At 45.6% G+C, this 12,004-nt stretch overlaps 1 long non-coding RNA gene across 1 annotated transcript; it reads left to right on the forward strand.

The window, feature by feature from the left end:
- Positions 1 to 1,520: 1,520 nt before the first annotated feature.
- On the forward strand, positions 1,521 to 5,061 carry LOC310838143. Its single transcript, XR_014560724.1, has 3 exons — positions 1,521 to 2,118; positions 4,023 to 4,142; positions 4,913 to 5,061. It is a non-coding gene; the product is annotated as an uncharacterized lncRNA (long non-coding RNA).
- Positions 5,062 to 12,004: the final 6,943 nt, after the last annotated feature.

Genomic DNA, 12,004 nt, shown 5'->3' on the forward strand with positions numbered 1-12,004 from the left:
CGGAAGAAATATCAACAACCTCAGATATGCAGATGACACAACCTTGATGGCAGAAAGTGAGGAGGAATTAAAGAACCTTTTAATGAGGGTGAAAGAGGAGAGCGCAAAATATGGTCTGAAGCTCAACATCAAAAAAACGAAGATCATGGCCACAGGTCCCATCACCTCCTGGCAAATAGAAGGGGAAGAAATGGAGGTAGTGAGAGATTTTACTTTCTTGGGCTCAATGATCACTGCAGGTGGTGACAGCAGCCACGTAATTAAAAGACGCCTGCTTCTTGGGAGAAGGGCAATGACAGGCCTAGACAACATCTTGAGAAGTAGAGACATCACCTTGCCAACAAAGGTTCGTATAGTTAAAGCTATGGTTTTCCCAGTAGTGATGTATGGAAGTGAGAGCTGGACCATAAAGAAGGCTGATCGCCGGAGAATTGATGCTTTTGAATTATGGTGCTGGAGGAGACTCTTGAGAGTCCCATGGACTGCAAGAAGATCAAACCTCTCCATACTGAAGGAAATCAACCCTGAGTGCTCACTGGAAGGACAGATTGTGAAGCTGAGGCTCCAGTACTTTGGCCACCTCATGAGAAGAGAAGACTCCCTGGAGAAGACCCTGATGTTGGGAAAGATGGAGGGCACAAGGAGAAGGGGACGGCAGAGGACAAGATGGTTGGATAGTGTTTTCGAGGTTACCAGCATGAGTTTGACCAAACTGCGGGAGGCAGTGGAGGACAGAGGTGCCTGGCGTTCTCTGGTCCATGGGGTCACGAAGAGTCGGACACGACTAAACGACTAAACAACAACAACAACAAGATCTGGATTTGTTTTTTTATATGCTAGTTTTTGTGTTTTGTGTATTGTTATTTTCTTTTTCTTTTTGTTGTGTGGAAAATACTAATAAAATTTACTAAAAAAGAAAAAGAAAGAAGAAAGAAAGAAAGAAAGAAAGAAAGAAAGAAAGAAAGAAAGAAAGAAAAGTGTCCCCGGACTCATTGAAAAAAATCTGGTAACCTTAAGCAGGGGGAAGAGAGGGGGAAAGCCTCATTGTGCAAGCAGAAGTCCTTGCATTGGGCTTCCATTGATGGGGCTGTTATAATGTATTTAATATAAGTCGGTGTTCTTCAGCTGCAGGTCCCTAGATGTTGTTGGATTACAATTCCCATCAACCCCAGCCAATTTATCCAATTGTCAGCGATGATGGGAGTTGCAATTCAGGCAACAACCCAAAGTGGAAGAACACCACAGTAAGTGGCAGTTTCAGAACAAACTTCTTGACATCTCTGTCGATTTCATCCTGTTAAAAGCTTAGAGTGCAGGAGAGAAGGTACGGCAAGTTTCTTTTTTGTTTAATAAAAGTGGGATATTCCTGGAGCAGAACATATGAGAACAGAATGATCGGAAGGTAGAAAGCTGCAATGGCAGGAGCTACAGAATCCAGGGCCAGGACACGTAGGCGTAGAATATATGGGTGCTTTCATTTTTTCAGAGAATTGAACGTACTTTGCTACGTTATTGCTACCCATGGTGTGTATACTCATCCCACTCTAGGATAAAGGAGATCAAAAAAATCCCAGAGTATCTAATTTTAATTCCTTTGTTTTGTTTTTGTCAGGTTGGCGTTGGTTAAATGTTTAGCTGGAGTTGGTGGTTATTTTAACTTGGGTGTAACTGTAAACTCTTTATTGTTGTTGTTACTGATTTCTATTGATTTATTGGTTGGTTTGTTGCGTGTGGGATATTTTGTTTTTTAATGTTTAATGTTTTGTTGCGTTTCTGTATGTGTTGTAAGCTGCCCAGAGAGGCTGCGGAAACCCGGCCAGATGGATGGGATATAATTTTTTTAAAAATGAAACATTATCTCACCTAAGAACCAAACATTAAAATGGTAATCAGAGATCCCATGTGTTCAATCCACCTTCAGAAGCGAAGGCTAATCTCTGGAGTGTAGATGTGTTCTATGGTTGGGATAAAAACCAGACTGCCCACAAATGAGAAGTCACTTTCTCTTTGTTAGTTCCATCTAAGAGGACACTGTTGTTGCTCAAGGATCACTGTGGCTAGGCATGGCTCACATTTGGCTACTTGCATCTTGCATTTTTCTCTGCTTCATAGCAGGAGGTAAGCCCAACAACTAATAATAATAATAATTAGGGGTACGCATATCCTGATGTTGGGAAAGATGGAGGGCATAAGAAGAAGGGGACGAGATGGTTGGACAGTGTTCTCGAAGCTACCAGCATGAGTTTGACCAAACTGCGGGAGGCAGTGGAAGACAGGAGTGCCTGGCGTGCTCTGGTCCAGGGGGTCACGAAGAGTCAGACACGACTAAACAACTAAACAACAACAGAAATACCCTTAAACATTTTGTGAATATAAGTTTGGCCTCATTGAGGGGCAGTATTTCAATATGAGTAGGAAAATGAAAGTACCCCTAAACATTTTTTTTAGAAAAAAGCACTAATTTAATAATAATAATAATAATAATAATAATACATGGGATGACACTGGTCTGGGCATCGTGTCCCACCACCCTTTTCCCCCATCCGCCACATACATTTAAAGCATATTTAAAACACATGGCTTCCCCAAAGGATTCTTGGGACCTGTAATTTACCCCTTACAGTTTTTTGATTCTCCGCACCTTTAACAAACTCCAGTTTCCAGGAGTCATTGAGGAAAGCTATGTGTTTCAAACGTATGACCTATAAGTCAAACCCCCAATTTGCTTCTCCCCTTCAAGGTAAATTACAAGGTAATTTATTGTTTTTAATTGTAGAATTAGATCAGATAGCTTTGCCACTTGGTCCCAGATGATATTGCAATATCTGTGAACGATACAAGCATACACTTCCTCAGAATCTTCGCCATCTGCTGCCTTTCTGTAAACCCCCACTTTCATGCAGCCCATGATATCATGAGGACAACTACATATCCAAATGCTTTTAAACTTGGGAAAGACAAATCGGTGTCAGAACTCAGTTTTCTTAAGGCTACCAGTCATTTCAATTCTTATTGCAAACAGTTTGTATGGCACTTTGTATTTTATTGTACTGGTATACTGGTATAATTGCTGTACATTGCCTTGGTGATATGAAAACGTTTTAGGTCATCTCAAAGGTTAACTCTGAAGGGGGGGAAAGGGAGAATGAGTGCTCTAAGAATATGCAGTTGCTTGGGCATATTGATTACGTATTTGTCTGATATATTGTAATGGTTTGTTTTACGAAGTCCTGAAAATGTTCTAATGTCTATATACACAAACTGAGTTGCTTAATGGATTATGTTTTGAAATGCTTTAGCATTGGATCATTAATGCTATTTAACACTGTCTTTGGGAGCCATTGTTATTCATTCCTGAGCAGTTATATATATAAAAAGGTAAAGGTAAAGGACCCCTGGACGGTTAAGTCTAGTCAAAGGCGGCTATGGGGTTGCGGAGCTCATCTTACTTTCAGGCTGAGGGAGCCAGCATTTGTCCACAGACAGCTTTCCGGGTCATGCAGTCAGCATGACTAAACCGCTTCTGGAGCAATGGGACACCATGACGGAAACCAGAGCACACGGAATTGTCGTTTACCTTCCCGCCACAGCGGTACCTATTTATCTACTTGCACTGGCGTGCTTTCAAGCTGCTAGGTTGGCAGGAGCTGGGACAGAGCAACGGGAGCTCACCCCGTGGGATTCGAACTCCCGACCTTCTGATCGGCAAGCCCAGGAGGCTCAGCAGTTTAGACCACAGCGCCACCCGCATCCTCGTTCCAGAGGAGCTAAAGCAGTTATACTAAAGCACCTGTCACACTCCTTGCACACGGCACTATGTCATGACATAGCAATGTGAACAGCACTGTGTCATGACATAGCTCCATTTTCATGAGCATTGCTGGGTTAAGGAGAAAAGGAGGAGGAAGATAATATCTCTTTTCACTATCCAGAATCTAGATAAACTTGATCTGGAGACACTTGCTAATGTGGATCCTAGGAGCAACCGCATTATTATTTTTAATGCTCTTTCTTAACGACAGATGCTGTTGTCTGCCGACAGTGTGCTACCATGAGGCCATGGATACCATGCATGCCATTAGGGAAAAGATGTGCTGCCATAAAGAACAGAATGGTCTGCATAATCTTGAAAATCTACAAAGGTAAGGTGTCTTGTCTTCTTAGCAACCTTGACCTTTTCCTTGCAAGCTAGCACTTATTTCAAGAGCATTGCTTTTGGGGAAAGTCATATTGTGTTGGCCTGTGGATTACAACAACAACAACAACAACAACAACAAATTTATACCCCGCCCATCTGGCTGCGCTTCCCCAGCCACTCTGGGCAGCTTTCAACAAAATTTTAAAATACAGTAATGCATCAAATATTAAAAGCTTCCCTAAACAGGGCTGCCTTCAGATGTCTTCTAAAAGTCTGGTCGTTGTTGTTCTCTTTGACATCTGGTGGGAGGGCATTCCACAGGGTAGGTGCCACTACCAAGAAGGCCCTCTGCCGGGTTCCCTGTAACTTGGCTTCTTGCAGTGAGGGAACCTCCAGAAGGCCCTCGGCGCTGGACCTCAGTGTCTAGGTAAAACAATGGGGGTGGAGATGCTCCTTCAGATATGAATACAGCTGCCACTGGGGCATCAATCCCCCGGCTGGCCTTAGATAGGTCAGGACTCACAGCTAGGCCTGGTCTACTGACGAACGAAGGTGAGGCACCTACCTTGAGTGGTGGAAGGAGTCCAAGAGGTGGTGCCTGCCTCACCTCCGCCACTCACCCTCCTCCACCGCCAGTGGAGAAGCAGCGGCTAGTGTGTCGTGGGCAGCAGGGCGGGGTGGCGGCACGTTCCTGTTTCACCTCAAGCAGAACATGAATAACAACATGAATCAAAACACTTTCCTTTCTCCCTGTGCCTCTTCCCACCACCCCAGGTTTGGAGCTGTGGCAGAAGGTCATGGGCTGCACGAATGTGGATGACGACAGGTGTAAGCAATGGAATTTTGACAAGCGCACTGGCAAACTGTACACATTCTCCTGTTGCGCCGATAAAAATTATTGCACTCAGCAATAATATATGGCAGTGTTGCGTGTCTTAGTTCTTTGTGTGACGTTAAGAGAAGAACAAAGAGGGGCCGAAGCGACCAGAAGTCTTTCAGTTAATTAACAGATACCGAAAAAGTGAGTCTTTGTTCAGCCGTCAGTCACACCATCTCCCATGGACACTGTGAGGGCCACAAACCTAGGCAGCTTTAAACAAATCCAGCGGCCACTATTCACCATGGCCACATGCTACTTAAAGGGCCAGAGGCAAATATGAGCTGTTGAGGATCATGAGTGGAAGAATGTTTCTGTGGTCATGTGGGCTGCCTTTAGACCTATGGTTGGCACTGTAAGGAGAATAATGGCTGGACCTGAGAGGCCCGTGGTCCGATTCGGCAGTGCTCTTCTTTTTATGCTTTTATTCTCTGGGATAGCTCAGTCGGTAGAGCATGAGACTCTTAATCTCAAGGTCATGGGTTTGAGCCTGATGTTGTGCAAAATAACCCTGCATTGCAGAGGTTTGGACCAGATGACTCCATGGTCCCTCCCTTCTATAGCTAAGCATGTGGCCCTTTCTTTATTTGAGATTTCCATTTGCCACCACGGGCAGGGAAACGGGGAGAATGCAAACACTGGGAGCAAAGTCCTCTCTTGTTGTATTGGGTGGCCACGTTGATGTGGAAACTGGAAGAGTAATTCTAGCCCACTTGGAATCTGTGACCCCCCCTTAAGCCAAGCTGCATCAGGGAATGCGGAAGAATAGGCTGATTTGTGGTGTGACAGACTCCAGCCAATCAATTCTGCCCACGGCCAGTTTCTGCAGTCACAGTGTGATCTTGGTTCCCTTTAGGGGTTGCAAATTGCAGATGTGCAGACCAGCAAATTAAGCACTGGGTACCTTGCCCCTGACCTAGGTAAAGGGTTAAGGGACGCCTTACCATTAGGTCCAGTTGCAGACGACTCTGGGGTTGCGGCGCTCATCTCGCTTTATTGGCCGAGGGAGCTGGCGTACCGGGTCATGTGGCCAGCATGATTAAGCCGCTTCTGGCGAACCAGAGCAGCGCACAGAAACACCGTTTACCTTTCCACCGAAGCGGTACCTATTTATCTACTTGCACTTCGTGCCATCGAACTGCTACGTTGGCAGGAGCAGGGACCAAGCAACGGGAGCTCACCCTGCCGGGGGATTCAAACCGCCGACCTCCTGATCGGCAAGCCCTAGGCTCTGTAGTTTAACCCACAGTGCTACCCGCATCCCTTTGCCCCTGACCTACAGATATAGAAAAAAAAAAGAGAGAGACTGTCGCTGAACACATGCCCTTCAATTTAAAAATAGTTGACGGGATTGTGGCACAACCGAGTCCAGTCAACCCATGCTATCTGCAAACAGTTTCCGCTGCCAGCTTGCAGACTTGATTTTCTCAGATGAAAGTACTGGAGAAGAAGAGATACATTTAAATGAAGCACAGCGAGACTCTTTACAAACTGGTCCCATTCCTCTACAAGCTATATATTTGGTCTCATGGCCAAAGTAAATGTGATGCTAAACACACATTATTAGAACACCCAGTTTGTCATGGGGTTTGTAGGATCTCATTGGGAATGCAGTGTGAGGGGAAAGGAGGCTTAACCCTTTCCTTCCCCACTGCTGTCCTCCTTACATGCATGCCCCCAATGTTGGTAATAGTATTCTAAGCTGTTTCCCTGAAGGTTTACAATGTGGGAATAGGAAGTACTCCCGCCCCCCACCCCCCACTTTAAGTAACTTTCTTTAACCAAATAAAACCAAACCAAGTTTCATAAAATGGATCAAATACACCCGGGACAATTATTTTTCTGCACCACCAATTACATCTCAAACAGTATCCAATACATGGCAAACACATCATATATCGTCCAATATATCATCCAAAACTGGTTTGAAGGCTGTATCATGATATTGTGGTTTCATCATTTTTGTCCTGGCAATAATATATCACAAATCAGTGTGCAAGTGCTATGCAAAAAAAGACAATGTGGGAAAACCCATGAAGTCAGCCAATGTTTCTATCGATTGCTGCAGTGCATCATAAAAGCAGGTGCTGGCAAAAATCAAGATGCAGTAAAAGCCATGAAGCTAGCCAATAATAATAATAATAATTTATTTATACCCCGCCTATCTCTGGGTTTCCCCAGCCACTCTGGGCAGCCCCCAATCGTATATTAAAAACACAATACAGCATTAAACATAAAAAACTTCCCTAAACAGGGTTGCCTTCAAATGTCTTCTAAAAGTCAGATAGTTGTTTATCTCCTTGACATCTGGTGGGAGGGCGTTCCACAGGGCGGGCGCCACTACTAAGAAGGCCCTCTGCCTGGTTCCCTGTAACCTCACTTCTTGCAGTGAGGGAACCACCAGAAGGCCCCTGGCCCTGGATCTCAGTGTCTCTACATAGCTCCATCCATATTTCAGAGATCGTGATAGATTGGTATATCACGATGTTTAGCTGGTAGGTGATAGCTCAGTTGGTAGAGAATGAGACTCTTAATCTCAGGGTCTTAATCTCAGGGTTGTGGGTTCAAGCACCAAACTGGGTGAAAGATTCCTGCATTGCAGGGGGTCAGACTAGATGTCCCTCATGGTCCCTTCCACCTCTACAATTCTATGAAATATACAGTGGTACCTCAGGTTACAGACACTTCAGGTTACAGACGCTTCAGGTTACAGATGCTTCAGGTTACAGACTCCGCTAACCCAGAAATAGTACCTCAGGTTAAGAACTTTGCTTCAGGATGAGAGCAGAAATCGTGTTTCAGCGGCACCACGGCAGCGGGAGGCCCCATTAGCTAAAGTGATACCTCAGGTTAAGAACAGTTTTAGGTTAAGAACAGGCCTCCAGAATGAATTAAGGTCGTAACCCGAGGTACCACTGTACCACTTTACTGAAAAAAGCCCTAGTTACCACATTCTGCACAACAGTAAGCACAACAGTAACCACAATCAGCGCTATTTTTCTAGAAAAGGAGATGCCGGAACTCACTATGAACCCCTCCCTTGTTCTCTTATAACGGCAATGGCGCCCACCTGAGAGGTGCTGAAACTGAGTTCTGGAAAGTTCCGGCCGGAAGAAAAAAAAGCCCTGACCACAATCCCCTAGATGCGGTGGGGGCCAATATGGATGCACACACTAGCTCTGCCCCCTCCGTCACAATTCTTTACCATCCAACTCATTGAAAGCAAGCATCTGAACTGGAAGTCTTTTATATCCAGGGATATAAAATGAAAGAACACAGCAGCAAATGATCTGCTCAGTGCTGGAATATAGGAAGGTGCCTCATACTGAGTTAGATCATTGGTTCGGCTATCTCGGTATTCTCTGCGGTGAATGTCAGGCATGAATCTCTCTCAACTTTACCTGGAGAAGCTGGAAAATGAACCTAAGGACCGTCTGCAGATGCTCCTTCACGTTTATTCCTATTTCATGTAAACCCCTTACAGATTTGTTTATTATGTTAAGCAATATATTTTTAAATAAAGAAACAAGTAAAAAAAAAGGAAAGGAAAGATGTACAGTACAGGGTGAGAGAGGAGATGTTGCCTATCATTTTTCAGGAGAAGAACAGCTGGGCGGCAATCTGTCATGGATGCTTTAACTGAGATTCTCGCATTGCAGGGGGCTGGACTAAACAACAACAACAACAACATTTTTATCCTGCCCTCCCCAGCCGAAGCCGGGCTCAGAGCGGCTAACAACAGTAAAAAAAGCACAGTTTACATAAAATCACAATCAATTAATTGAAATACCGTATTTTTCACCCTATAGGACGCACTTTTCCCCCTCCAAAAATGAAGGGGAAATGTGTGTGCGTCCTATGGGGCAAATGCAGGCTTTCACTGAAGCCTGGAGAGCGAGAGGGGTTGGTGCTCACCGACCCCTCTCACTCTCCAGGCTTCAGGAAGCTATCCGCAAGCCTGGGAGCCCGCAGGAGTTCCCGCCGGGCTCCCTAGGCTTCCCGATAGCAGCCTGCATCCCAAAACCCAGGGCTTGAGCTCAGCGCACCCCAGGCTTCGGGCTTCGCGCGGCTCTCCGCAAGCCATGGGAGCCTGGCGCGACTTTGCTCCGGGCTCCCATGGCTTGCGGAGAGCTGCCTGTTCTGGGGGCTGGGGTCAGGGGAAGCTCAGGCTTCCCCCGCCCCAGCCCTATGCCTGGGGGGGAAGTAATTCCCCCCCTTTATTCCCCCCCAAAAAAACTAGGTGCACCCTATGGGGCAAAAAATACGGGTACATTCTAAAATCAATTCATTCTAAAATCAATTCAGAGTCAAATTAATGGCAACCATTGGGCTAGAGTTCTATGAGGATTACAGAAGGAGAGAGTGTGCCTTGGCCAAAGGCCTGGTGGAACAGCTCTGTCTTTCAGGCCCTGCAGAAAGATGTCAAGTCCCGCAGGGCCCTAGTCTCTTGTGACAGAGCGTTCCACCAGATCGGGGCCACGGCCGAAAAAGCCCTGGCTCTGGTTGAGGCCAGCCTAACCTCCCTGTGGCCTGGGATCTCCAAGATGTTTTTATTTGAAGACCAGAAGATCCTCTGTGGGACATACCAGGAGAGGCGGTCCCGTAGGTACGAGGGTCCTAGATGACCCATGGGGGTCCCTTAAAACTCTACAGTTCTATGATTCTATGATTTGGGGAGAGCAAAATCAGAAGGCAGAATGTCGCAATGCCAGCATCCATAGCATCCAGGACAGGTTGGACATGTAGGCAAAGAAAATATGAGCATATTTGATCTTGTTCAGAGAACTGAATGTACCCTCACCCCACTCTATGATAAGGGAGCTCCAAGACTCCCAGAGTAATGTGTGCCAGCCGGTTTGTGTGCACATGCTGTGATCTCGACTACGATTCAAACATTCAAAAGGTTGTCTGTGATCTCAAGGCCCACCCGTCGCCTTTCAACCCACCTTCAGAAGTGAGGTCTAATCTCTGGAGAATAGATGTGTTCTGTTATCGGGATAAAAACCAGTTTGCCCACAAATGAGAAGTCGCTTTCTCTCTGTTGGCGCCAACAGGACAGGGCTTCTACTTGAGGACCGCCGAAAGCTAGCCATGGCTCGGATTGGGCTACTGGCTTCCTGTTTTTCCTCTGCTTCCTAGCAGGAGGTAAGCCCAACCAACGTTGTGGCTCTGTAAGGGTTAACCGATGCCTGTTTTAAATGCTTTTCCATGGCTTATATTGTACCGTTTTATGTTGTGTTCCGGTAAACTGGTTTGATGTATTTTTAAATGACATAATGGGATATAAGTATTTTTATATTTAAATAATAAATTAGAGGTAAAGGACCCCTGGACGGTTAAGTCCAGTCAAAGGTGACTATGGGGTTGCGGTGCTCATTTTGCTTTCAGGCTGAGGAAGCGTTTGTTTGTCCACAGACAGCTTTCTGGGTCATGTGGCCAGCAGGACTAAACCTCTTCTGGCACAACGGAACACTGTGATGGAAACCAGAGTGCACGGAAATGCCGTTTACCTTCCTGCCACAGCAGTACCTATTTATCTACTTGCACTGGAGTGCTTTCAAACTGCTAGGTTGGCAGGAGCTGGGACAGAGGAATGGGAGCTCACTCTGTTGCAGGGATTCGAACCACCAATCTTCCAGTTGGCAAGCCCAAGAGGCTCAGTGGTTTAGACCACAGCGCCACTCGTGTCCCTAGTGATGCTGCTCCTCATTTTCAGTGTTGGAGATAGTATGCCCCTGGATACCTGTTTGCTAGGAGTCACAGGTAGGGAGAAAGCCAACACTCTCTGATCCTGCTTGGGGGCTTGCCATAGGCATCCCATAGGCCACTGTGAGAAAAGGATGGTTCTTTGGATAGAAACATGGAAGGACAGCTCAGTTGGTTAGAGCGTGGTGCTGATAACACCAAGGTCGCAGGTGTGGTCCCCTTAAGGGGCATTTGCACATTCCTGCATTGCAGGGGGTTGGACTAGATCAGGCACCCCCAACCTGCAACCCTCCAGATGTTTTGGCCTACAACTCCCATGATTCCTAGCTAATAGGACCAGTGGTCAGGGGTGATGGGAATTGTAGTCCAAAACATCTGGAGGGCCGAAGGTTGGGGATGCCTGGACTAGATGATCCTCAGGGTCCTTTCCACCTCTACGATTCTGTGACTTTTTCTCTTCTCAATTAAGATGGGAAATCAATAGGAAATGCGTCTGGAAGGGAAGGGAATAGGGTATGAACTAATGAACATGCAAGAAGTAAGTAATTATGGATTTTTATTACCTTACTAAGGGAACTTCTTGGAGATAAAATTGAATACACTGGGCCGGAGGAAGAATATTCTGAGTCTCTGGTGATAACAACAATTGAAGAGGACCTTTTGGACCTTTTGCGTGGAAAGGAAAATGAACAAATTTGGAGACTGAAGATTGAGGAAGCGCCGCCTAACAGATTGAGGAATACCTGGACCTTGTCTTGGAGTGAACATTCTGAATGCTTTGAACAATCTGAATATACATAATGGACCGATGGAGAATTGGAAGTCCTTTCTATCTCTTTACCTTATGCCTCTTTCTGTCTCTCCTTTTTATTATATTTAGCATTTGTGCTTTTTGTTTTTGGTTGATTTCATTTTTGCTTAAGTTGTATTTCGTTTTCTGATGTCCTCTACTCTGAGTTGAGGAGGAAGCTCACAGGAAGGTCATGGAGGACTGACGAAGGACCTTGCGTGAGAGGCAGGGAAGGGAAGAACTCCCAGGGTGGAAGGCTGGGAGAAGCAATGGAAGCTCCCAGGTGAGAGCTGGGAGGGTCCACACCCTTTTGTGCGAGAAAAGGGTCAAGATCTACTAATACAGGACTCTCTCTTTTCCCTCTTTGTTTTCTCTTTGTTTTCTCTATTTTAATTTAGATTCATTTTTTAAATTGTATTATATGCTGAAAACTTTCAATAAAAATTCAGGTTTTTTTAAAAAAATTAAGTTACACGGTGTTTGCAGTAAGGAA

This window comes from Podarcis gaigeae (assembly GCF_964106915.1).
Source record: "Podarcis gaigeae genome assembly, chromosome: 2".
NCBI lineage: Eukaryota > Metazoa > Chordata > Lepidosauria > Squamata > Lacertidae > Podarcis > Podarcis gaigeae.